Genomic DNA, 12,123 nt, shown 5'->3' on the forward strand with positions numbered 1-12,123 from the left:
AGTTAGCCTATTCAGAAGAAAAATAACCAGGTCAACACTATTTTGCACTAGCTTAGCAAATACATCACTAGAATTTTGTATTGTGTTTTAGACTAAGAGCAAACTTTATGTAAAGGGTCAGAAAGTAAATATTTTACCCTTTGTAGGTCATACTGTTTCTGTTGCAACTACTCACCTCTGCCACTATAGTGTGGAAGCCTATTAAATTTTCTTAAGAAATTCTGAAGTTTAAAAAAAGTATCCCATAATTTAGCTTTATTTAGTGCTAGGTTGAAAGCTTTCCCAGTGGCTCAGCGGTAAAGAATCTGCCTGCAATGCAGGAGACCATAGACCATAGGGTTCAATCCCTGTGTCAGGAAGATCCCCCTGGAGGAGGAAATTGCAACCCACTCCAGTATTCCTGCCTGGGAAATCCCTTGTACGGAGGAGCCTGAAGGGCAAGAGTCCAACGGATCCCAAAGAGTCGGACACAACACCCACCCCAAGGTTAGGTTAGTGTTTTGAGATGAGTCTTTACTGTGCTTCAGTTTTCACGCTCAACAAGCAGCTTCCTACATTTGGATGGTACCATTCTGTGGAAGGAAAATCCATATCTCCAAAGTTACTACAGGTCTGTCCTTTCATGCCCCACTCTTTTTTTCTTAGGTCCCACGTTAGAGGAAAAAACATTGAACTACTTTATTTCTACCAGGCATGAAGTACAATATTTCATAATCAATTTGAGATAAATAGAGTGAGCAACATACATGCAGATGGGAGAATTAGTAAAGACGAGGCTATTTTGTTCTAATGTGTGGCATTACACTAAAATGAGAACTGGGGCTTGCTTCTCGGTAGCTCAGTGGTAAAGAATCTACCTACCAAGCAGGAGACTCGGGTTCAATCCCTGGGCCGGGAACATCCCCTGGAGAAGGAAATGGCTCAATCCCTGGGCCGGGAAGATCCCCTGGAGAAGGAAATGGCAACCCACTCCAGTATTCCTGCCTGGGAAATCCCATAGACAGAGGAGCCTGGGGCTACAATCCAAAAGTTAGCCAAGAGTCTGACACAGCTGAGTGACTAAATAACAACAAAAAATGAAAAGTAAGTGAAATTTTATATTCTTTAGTGTGCGTATTTTAAGTCATTTATTAGTTCCTCTTTTATTAGTAAAATTACAGAGGTAATGCATTTGCACTGAAACCAATGAAACAATGCCAAAAAAAAAAAAAAAGCTTAGTATCTCTGCTTCTCTCCATTCCTCACTCTCTCTTTCTGTGTCCATTTCCTTTTGAGTAATGTCTGCACCTCGTATATCTCCCCCGTATATTTCTTCATGCTTAAACATTAACACAAATTAGTATATTTTTTGCCCCAAAAGTAGATGATACTTTATACATTTCTCTGTAATTTTCTTTTTTACATACAACTGTACCTTTTGGATTTTCTTTTGAGTCAGTAAATGATGACTGAACTTAGTTGTTTTAGTGGTTGGAGTATATTCCACACTCTGCTTGTACTGATACCTATTCAACTGCAGTATTTCTCCAGTTGTGATATTTCAGATTGTCTCTTTTCCATTTAAAATTAGTGCTGCAATAAACAGTCACTTATTATATTCTTGTCTATTTATTTTATTTCTATAAAGTAGGTTTCCCAAAATATTTCCAAATATGTTTCTTAGAAAAGTATTATAGAAAATTTCAGAGGGCAAGAGGATAAAGGAAAAAAGTGAAGTTTTTCATGTATGTTTTATGTAGGTATGTATACACACACAGTGGACATGAGTTTGAGCAAACTCTGGGAGACAGTGAAGGACAGGGAAGCCTGGCACACTGCAGTCCCCATGGGGTCGCAAAGAGTCAGACACAACTTAGCGACTAAACACACATACACGCAGATTTAACATTTGATCCATCTGGATTGATTAGTATATATGGTGTGACATAGTATGTCACCTTTGTTTACATGCAGAAATAAAACCAGTTTATACCAGAAACAATTTTTAAATTATTCATCTTCTGAATTAAAATACTATCTATCATATATGTTAAATGCTCATAGCCTCAGATCTGTTTACCAGCAACCTTTGATTTATACTTTTCAGTAACATTATTTGTAAATAAAAATACATATAAACATAGTTTTTATTTGAAGATAAAGACAAATATTTCTTCATTAGAATTTGGACATTTTTTAAATCCAGTAAAAATCTCACTGGGATTATTAAATTTAAATACAGGGTATGCCTGGGACTTCCCTGGTTGTCCAGTCGCTAAGTCTCTGTGCTCCCAATGCATGAGACCCGGGTTCAATCCCTGGTCGGGGAACTAATCTCACATACTGCAACTAAAGGGCCCCTGTGCTACAACTAAGACCTGGTGCAGCCAAATAAATAAATATAGATATCCCAAACGAGTGCATAATTCACACTGAGTAGATATTCATTAATATATGTATGTCTTGAAATTTTTTGACAGCTGTTCATCCTTACTCTAATATTTTTATAATGTACATAAAATAAATATTCCTTAAAATATTCTAGTAATATCTGAAAGTCTGACATTTTGAAATTTTATTTATTTTTATTTATTTTTGGCTGTTTTGCATCTTTGCTGTTGCACGGGCTTTTTCTAGTTGCAGCAAGCAGGGGTTACTCTCCATTTGTGGTGCTTGGACTTCTCACTGTGGTGGCCTCACTTATTGAGGAGAACATGATCTAGAGTGCAGGTTTAGTAGTTGTGGTGCACAGGCTTAATTGCTCCGAGGCTTGTGGAATCTCCAGATCAGGGATCGAACCTGGGTCCCCTGCATTGGCAGGCAGATTCTTAACCCCTGGACCACCAGGGAAGTCCAAGTCTTGACATATTTTATTCAGGTATTGATTATAAAGCGTTAGATTCTTTTGACCTTCTATAATGTGCAGGTAAAGTATATACCCATCTCACACTATTACACCTTTTTATTTTCTTACTTTATGATGTAGACCTGATCATGGTGGATTTTAAGCAGGACTTTTTAACCAGATTTTCCCATTATTACAGATTGGAGAGTTGGATTTTGAGGATTATTTCTGCTTCCTGTTTTCATCCTGGTGCTTGTGTGTTATAAAAGATTTATTACCTTGGTGAAATGTGTTAAAGCACATAAATTGCCTCCCTTTATTTGACTCTGAATTTCTCATATTTCCTGGGGCAGGCTGTGATTCCCTATGCAGAGAGACTCTGCAGACCCATTCCTCTGCTGGTATATGTCCCAGTATCTAGGGTTTGAATGAAGTATGAGAATCTGCATTTTAACTCCTAGTTCAGGCTGCCATTTTCAATAAAGCATTACGAACAAAACTGCTATATTACTCAGTCTGTCCAGAAATCAGGAGAAGAAAGTTATAGTCAATTGTCACCCACAAAAAATTTTTCCATAGCCATCTTTGTTTTATTTCTATAATGTTAATGGAAACATACCATTTACAGTAAATATGTTCTACATTTTATTAACTGGAATAGATAAGGAATTCGTTCAGATGACATTGAGTTGCTCATGGAAAATCTTAGAATGCTGAAGAACAGAGATACAGAGCCAGAAGCAATGCTCCAAATGATAACACAGAACTTGTGTCGTGAGGTCGCCACTGGTGCTGCTGTATAGAGTCCTCAGCGTACACTACTGAAACCATGGATGCTGGGCTCTGGGTGTTCCTGCTTCTGCCACCTGGGTACCGCAGGTTACCCATCACCCAGATGGAATTTTCACAGCCCTTGTTCCTCTGTACCAAGCGCTTGCTGTTTTGAGGGGGATGTGTTTAAGTGTCGAATCCTAAGTTCCTTGCCTGTGCATTAGCTGCTGTGTAGTCATTTTCAATTTGTGAGAATCAGCCCCTACTTCTTAAAGATGGATGTTTCCCATCAGAGCAAGTGTGTACATGAACTGGGCAGCCAAACAAGTGGCCAGTGTTTGCAAGATGGCATCCTGTCAATCATGCATAATTCTTCCCACAGCTGAAAATGAAAACTTCACTTAATACAGCCATTTCCCATTCAACCGAAAATGTGCTGGGTAATGTGTCTACCTCCTCTATATCTGTCAGGATCTCTTTGTAGACATTCTGTAAATTTTGTGTAAGTTGTAACAACTTACATAGAAGAAAAAGGAGAGTAAAAAAGAAATGTAATCATAATATATTGTTGTTGTTCAGTCGCTAAGTCTTGTCGAACTCTTTTGCGACCTCTCCATGGACTGTACCCCATGTAGCTCCTCTGTCCATGGGATCTCCCAGGGGAAAATACTGGAGTAGGTAACCATTTCCCTCTCCAGGGGATCTTCCTGACCCACGAATCTAACTCACGTCTCCTGCATTGGCAGGTGGATTCTTCACTGCTGAGCCACCACAATTATGTGCTGTGCTTAGTTGCTCAGTCTTGTCCGACTCTTTGTAACCCCGTATAGCCCATCAGGCTTCTCTGTCCGTGGGCCTTCTCCAGCCTAGAATACTGGAGTGGGTTGCTATGCTCTCCTCCAAGGGCTCTTCCCAACCCAGGGATCAAACCCAGGTCTCCCGCACTGCAGGTGGATTCTTTACCAGCTGAGCTACCAGGGAAGCTCTCCCGACAGTTACAATAGATAGCTATATTTAAATTAGATAGATGCTCCAGTCTTCTCTGTAAATGATAGTTGTGACACATTCCCTTTTTTTAAATGTATTTATTTAATTATTTATTTATTTGGCTGTGCCAGGTCTTAGGATCTTCGATCTTTGTTGTAGCATGCAGGATCTTTAGTTGTGGCAGGTGAACTCTTAGTTGTGGCATGTAGGATCTAGTTCCCTGACCAAGGATGGAACCCAGTCCCCCTGCATTGGGACTGAGGAATCTTAGCCACCGGACCACCAGGGAAATTCCCACACCCAAACCTCTCATAAAGGATCTGAATCATTATTATTATAGTCTTCTATTAACTTATACTACTGGAAACAATAGAAGTAGGAGTTGACCCAGGGGAATCTTTGGGTTCTATCCATGTTCCATTTGGAAATTTCAAATCTGTCTTTCCCTTCAGAGCCAGGATCAACCAGCCTGGCAAACACCAACCTATACCCTTCTTCCTTTCCCACCCCTGTCTTTGGTCTGTTGTCCAGGGTCATGAGGAGCTCTAAATTGCCAAGTTATAGTCTTACTTTGGGCTTCGTTGGCAGCTCCGTGGTAAAAGAATCTGCTTGCCAGTGCAGGAGACGTGGGTTTGAACCCTGGGTCGAAAAGATCCCGTGGAGAAGGAAATGGCAACCCACTCCAGTATTCTTGCCTGGGAAATCCCATGGACAGAGGACCCTGGCAGGCTACGGTCCATGGGGTTGCCAAAGAGTCAGACACAACTTAGTGATTAAATGATAGCAACAAGTCCCACTTTGCATTATATTGGAATCACTGTTGTGTCTACTGGTAAAAGTATTTCTTCATGTATTCTCTACATTATCCTTAGACAATGTTTTTGATATTAGGTTTGACTTTCAGAATATGCTGACATCTGATTATAATTTATGGTCTGGCTATTAGAGGAGGGGAGCATGAGAAAAAATAACACTCTTGCAAGATAACTACATCATACAAGATCTTCAAACAGGTATCTCTAATAATGCATCTTGTCTTAAAGTTTAGGTTGTCTGCTAGTAGTATAGTTACATGAACTTTCATGTTTATTGTTTGCATGATACAATTTAATTTAATTTAATTTCAATTTTTTAGAGTATTAGATCCAGTTTATTCAGTATAATTACTGATATATTTATCTTTAAATCTGCCATATTAACTTTGTTCTTTTCTGTTTATCTTGCTGATTCTATATTCTTTTTTCCTCTTTGTTTTCTTCATGATTTTGAAAATTATCATTGTTTTTTATCTCTATGACTGGAAATTCTACATACTATTTCTGTACTTTAAGGTCTACTTAAGAAAATAACATGAATGCTTAAACCTATAAAAGTCTATTCATTCATGTGACAACAGACCATACATAGAGTACTTTAGCTACATTTATCTACCCATATCCCAATGTAGATTATTGCTATCTTGCATTTTATTATCTTTTTTTAACTTTCTAGACATAAGAATTTTTTATAGTCAGTGTTCACTTACATTTGCCCCTGTAATTCCTAAATTGCTTTTCATTCATTCTTGTTTCTCAGCACTACCATTGGGATCATTTTCCCTATATCTCATTATTATTTTATTTCAGCCATCATTCCACTCTCCTAACTTTCATTGCTTCTGTGAAAAGTCAACTGTTAGTCTATTGACTAATATGAATGTAATTTATCTTTTTGTTTACTTTTTTTTTTAAGATTTTCTCATTGTCTTCGATTTTATGCAGTTTTTCCATAATAGGTCTAGGTTAGACGATTTGAGTCAGTGGATGTCATCATCTTTAGAAACTGTGCATTCATTGTTTCTTCTAATACTGAAATTTAATTGCAACTCCAGTTCTATCTGTTCTTGTTGTTCAGTCCCTCAGTCATGTCCAACTCTTTGGGACCCCATAGACTACAGCACTCCAGGCTCCCCGTCCTTCACTATCTCCCGGAGCTTGCTCAAGTTCATGTCCATTGACTCAGTGATGTCATCTAACCATCTCATCCTCTGTCACCCCCTTCTCCTTTTGCCCTCAGTCTTTCCCAGAATCACAGTCTTTCCCAATGAGTCAGTTGCTGTTCACATCAGGTAGCCAAAGTATTAGAGCTTCAGCATCAGTCCTTCCAGTGAATATTCAGGGTTGATTTCCTTTAGGATCGACTGGTTTGATCTACTTGCAGTCCAAGGGACTCTCAAGAGTCTTCTCCAGAACCACAGTTTGAAAGCATCAGTTCTTTGACACTCAGCTTTCTTTATGGTCCAGCTCTCACAACTGTACATGACTACTGGAAAAACTACAGCTTTGACTTTAAGGACCTTTGGCAGTAAAGTAGTATCTCTGCTTTTTAATAGACTGTCTGGGTTTGTCATAGCTTTCCTTCGAAGGAGCAAGTGTCTTTTAATTTCAAGGCCACAGTCACCATTCGCAGTGATTCTGGAGCTCAAGAAAATAAAATCTGTCACAGCTTCCACTTTTTCCCATTCTATTTGTATGAACTGATAGGACCAGATGCCATGATCTTAGTTTTTTTTAAGCTAGCTTTTCCCACTTTCTTCTTTTACGGCTCTCTAGTTCCTCTTCACTTTCTGCCATTAGAGTGGTATCATCTGCATATCTGAGGTTGTTGATATTTCTCCTGGGCCATACTTTGGCCACCTGATGTGAAGAGCTGACTCACTGGAAAAGACCATGATTCAGGAAAGATTGAGGGCACGAGAAGGGAACGGCCAAGGATGAGATGGTTAGATGGGATCACCAATTCAATAGACATGAATTTGAGCAAACTCTGGGAGATACTAGAGAACAGGGAAGCCTGGCGTGCTGCAGTTCATGGAGTCACAAAGAGTTGGACATGACTTAGTGACTAAACAACAACATATGATATATACATACACACGTATATGTTTACACACACACACACATCATGGTTTTCTGACACTTATGATTCCATTCTTTGTGTTTTCTCCTCAGGGAGGAACTTTCTCCTGGAAAAAAAATTGGGGCTGTCTACTTTGAGAGCTCTCACAGACAGGACTTCACGAGCCCCTTCAGAGCTTCCTTCATGGACCACTTGCACTTCACTCCCATTGGTGTGGACAAAGCTGCATCCTGTTTCAGTTTTTGTTCTCATTTTGGCCTACTGTGTCTTCCGGTGAATATCTGCTTTGGTGTTCTCTTGTTTTCATATTACTTCAGACGTCCAGTTACTTCGCTTGGCTTCCTTCTTCACAGATGCACAGATTCACCGTACAGGTATTGCAACATGATTTTTTTCCCACTTTTTAAAAAATATTTATTTATTTATTTTTGGTAGTCTTAGCCTTGAGGAATCTTCATTGCAACTTGTAGGCTTAGTTTCCCTCTGGCATGTGGGATCTAGTTCCCTGACCAGAGACTGGACCCTGCATTGGAAGTTAAATTGTCAACCACTATACCACTAGGGAAGTCCCTCCCTACCTGCTCTTTTGGGGGGTTCATGAGGGTATTATCTGTATTAGTTTGCTAAGGCTGTCAAAACAAATTACCACAGACTGGGTGGCTTAAGCAACAGAAATTTATTTTCTCACAGTTCTGGTTGCTAATAGGCCAAGATCAAGATGTCAACAAGTGTTTGTTGCCTCTCTCCTTGGCTTGCAGATGGCCACCTTCTCACTGTGTTTTCACATGGCCTTTCTTGTGCCAGCACATCCCTATTGTTTCTCAGAGCACTTTGTACTCAGAATCCATCTGCTCATAGCAACAATGATGATGGAGAATAAGTGTGATATTGTGATTTATAATAAATATATGTTTAGTCTTCTTCCTGTTTCTGGCACAGATCTCTAAAACTCTTGGAATATCCTGTGATGAGGGTGATCAAGACATCTCTTGCTGTGTTAATGAGGTAACTTATAGACTATACCTAAGGATGGAGGCTGGTTTCCAGAGCCAACCATGTGATTAGAGGGTTAGAACTTTCAGTCCCACACCCCTGACCTCCAGGGAGGGGAGGAGGGCTGGAGGTTGGATCAATCACCAGTGGCCAATGATTTAATCAACCATGCGCATGTAATGAGACTTCCATAAAAACCCAAAAGGATGGGGTTCAGAGAGCTTCTGATTGTGTGAAAATGTAGAAATTCGGGGACAGTGGTGGGCAAGGATATGTGGAAGTTCAGCGAGTGCATGTAAACTGTGCCCTTTCCCTATGCCTTGCCCTGTTCATCTCTTCTGCCTGGCTGTTCCTGAGTTATATCATTTTATAATAAACCAGTAATCCAGTAAGTAAAATGTTCCTATGAGTTTTGTTAGCTCCTCTAGTAAGTGAACCAAACCCAGGGAGTGGGTTGCTAGAACCTCCAATCTATAACTAGTTGGTCCAAGGCGCAGGTGATAACCTGGACTTGAAACTGGCATCTGAAGTTGGGAGTTTCCCTGGTGGCTCAGTGGTTAAGAATCTACCTGCCAATGCAGGAGATGTGGATTTGATCTCTGGGTCAGGAAGATCCCCTGGAGAAGGAAATGGAAACCCACTCTAGTGTTCTTGCCTAGAAATCTCATGGACAGAGGAGCCTGCTGGACTACAGTCCATGGGGTCACAAAAGAGTCAGACACAACTAAGCAATTAAACAACATCTTGAAGTTGGGAATGGGGAGGTATAAGACTGAGTTCTTAACCTCTGAAATCTGACACTATCTCCAGGTACAGAGTCAGAATTCAGTCAAATTGCAGACACCCAGCTGGTGTTTGAGAACTGCTTGGTGGCGTGGGGAACTCAATGCACACGTACACCCTGACATTGGAATTGGGACCAGAACTCTTTAGTAAGCAAATATAAGGTTGGACTGGGCAATCTACACCTAAGGAGTGATCAGTGCCTGCCTCCCTAGACACCTACCGACCTGGGAAGCTTATCTTCCAGTGTCCTATCTTTTTGCCTTTTCATACTGTTCATGGGGTTCTCAAAGCAAGAACACCGAAGTGGTTTGCCATTCCCTTCTCCAGTGGACCATGTTTTGTCAGAACTCTCCACCATGACCCATCCATCTTGGGTCTTGGGTTTAGCTTATAGTTTCATTGAGTTACACAAGGCTGTGATCCATGTGGTCATTTTGGTTAGTTTTCTGTGATTAGTTTCTGTGGTTAGTTTTCTGTGATTGTGGTTTTCTTCCTGGAAGCCATGGGATTGTAGTTCTTACTTTTTCTGTCTGCCCTCTGATGGATGAGGATAACAAGGAAGTCTGGCATGCTGTGGTCCATGGGGTCGCAAAGAGTTGGACATGATTTAGCTACTGAACAACAACAACTCCCTGGATAAGGACCCAGAAACCACATAGGCTTAAGCCCTCACCCCAGTAGAAATGCATTTGAGGATGAATACAAGCTGCCAGCATGTCTTTTGTAATTAATTAGACTCATCCACCCAGCTATTGCGCTGCTTTGGAAAACCTATTCCCTGGGTACCTTTTTTCCACCAACGTAAGTGACACTGTGAGTGTCACTGAGAATATTGTGGGGCTAGCAGAGAGGCTCTGCTAGCTGGTCACCATCAGACAAGGCAAACATTAAGCCTTGGGGAAAAAAATCAGAGGTTGATTTCAAAGAAAACTTAGTATTGCCTGATAAACTGTGTTAAAATATTACCCCACCAATGGCTAGCCTTCATGTCATGAAGATATGTTCATTCTAACAATGTCACTATCTTCCGTAACTGCAGATGATAAGTGACATAAGAGAAGGCAATAAAATGAACTTGAATTTAAAGGAAGACACCATACTATACAAAATCCTCATCAAAACCAAATATTGTAAATGTGTTTGAAGCAGAGTTCATAGTCTTGTAAAACAAACTTATTAGCTGGCATCCTCCTATAAAGCGGAGCTTTCCTTTTTCACTCCTTTTTCTCTTGCTTATGGATTTTTATATATTTGCTGGGTTATAATTAGTTAGAGAATTTATTGAAGGCACAGGAAAAGAATTATTTCAAGTTATCTTTTTTTTTCATTCAAGTTATCTTTTAAACACTCTGTGTAAGCAGGATATACTGTAAAATAGGTAATGCTTATTTGCATTTTCCTCCCTAATAAACCTGGTTAAATACAATTTCCCAGAAAAATCCTTCAGTGAAGCTGATGCTCCTTGAAGATGCAACATTTATTTCAGAGTTGAGAAGAATGAGGCTGTTGGTCACATCCAATCCTGCAGACAGCCACCTCCTCACAATCCTGCAGGAACATACCAGAAGCACACACACTGACCACATAATCAGGCATGTCGTTTCTAAGACACACATTGAATGACTCACATCCACAGTCTATAGAGAAGGCCCAAGAGAAACAAATCTGTCAAAACCGAGTCACATTACAGACACGTTCACAGAAACGCAACCTCAGGCACTCTCACAGTCAGTCTCACTATCTCAGGCCCCCACAACATTCTCAGTCCCACATCACCCAACACAATTCCAGTCCTAAAATCTTTAAGCCGCATTCCAATCCCCGCAGTCGCTCCATCTCAAACACAAGTCACATTCAATGAAAAAGTCACATCCAGAACTACTCCAAACATAGATACACAAGAGCGGTCCTCGGTCACAGACCTTCTTGGTTTGCCCCACGGAGAGTTCTATTTATGCACGCACATTATCCCCCTTTATTGTGCCAGTCTTTCGTCCCCGCCCAGTTCCAAGCCCTGTCGCGACTTCCTCAGGACAAAGAGCTGAGAACCCCACCCTGGCTGGGCACCAACCGGCTCTCCGGCTCCCTCGACGCGACACCTCTCAATTCAGCTCTCTCGCTGGGGCCCCGCCCTCTGGGGCTCCACCGCGCCTGCGCACTCAGTGCGTGCTGCCGAAGCTCCCAACAACCCCTGCGCGCGGCCCGTTAGGCCCCGCGGCTGTGTACTGACCTGAGCTGTCTCGCCCCCTCTTCCACTAGCAACACCGTGAGAGGGGTTCGGCGTGCCAGGTGACCAGTCCTGGCTCAGAACGTTTGTTCCGGCCATCGGTAGGAAAGCCGTGTGACCCGGGAATTAGGATAGGGAAGGTAAGCTCTGCAGCACCTCCTATTGTCTGGAGCCCCGCCCCTCAAGCCGCGAGTGTGCGTGAGAACCGCGGCGGTATAACGGTGTGCTGTTGTCTGTAGGCGTGACTGAACCGGGGTGTGTCATCGGGACTGTGTGCGATTGTGAGGCCGGAACTAGTGGGTTTGCGTTTGTGTGACTTAATCGGGTTCTGAGCTTCTTGTGTGACCGGAGGTTGAGGTGGACTGTGTGACTCCGACCCCAGAGTCACAGCTGAAATTTTCTTATCAGCCTTAGAGTAATGCCCCCCCCGCCCCAGTCAGATATCTGAGATCCAAAGAAGACTCCCAGCGAAAAGGCTCGAACCCATCTTGGGATAAGAATGTTAGAACGGAACGTGCCCCCAGGTTGGCTCCTGGGAGTATCCCCACCGCACTACATCCTCGGGCGGGCGCGCGCGGACACACGGACACAGCTCACACTCACACACACACACCACATACCCCGCCACACTCCATCC

General features: G+C 41.8%; 1 protein-coding gene across 3 annotated transcripts in view; it reads left to right on the top strand.

Moving 5' to 3' along the window:
- The window catches only part of ZFP82 (ZFP82 zinc finger protein), an 80,805-nt gene that overhangs the window by 52,398 nt on the left and 16,284 nt on the right, over positions 1–12,123 (top strand). For all 3 annotated transcript variants that reach the window (XM_065925892.1, XM_065925893.1, XM_065925896.1), the window contains exon 1: positions 11,450–11,626. The gene's annotated coding sequence lies outside the window, so the exon portion shown is untranslated. Of the gene's footprint in view, positions 11,627–12,123 lie in introns of those variants that run through there.

The sequence above is a fragment of the Muntiacus reevesi genome, chromosome 2 (genome assembly GCF_963930625.1).
Source record: "Muntiacus reevesi chromosome 2, mMunRee1.1, whole genome shotgun sequence".
Classification (NCBI taxonomy): Eukaryota; Metazoa; Chordata; class Mammalia; order Artiodactyla; family Cervidae; genus Muntiacus; species Muntiacus reevesi.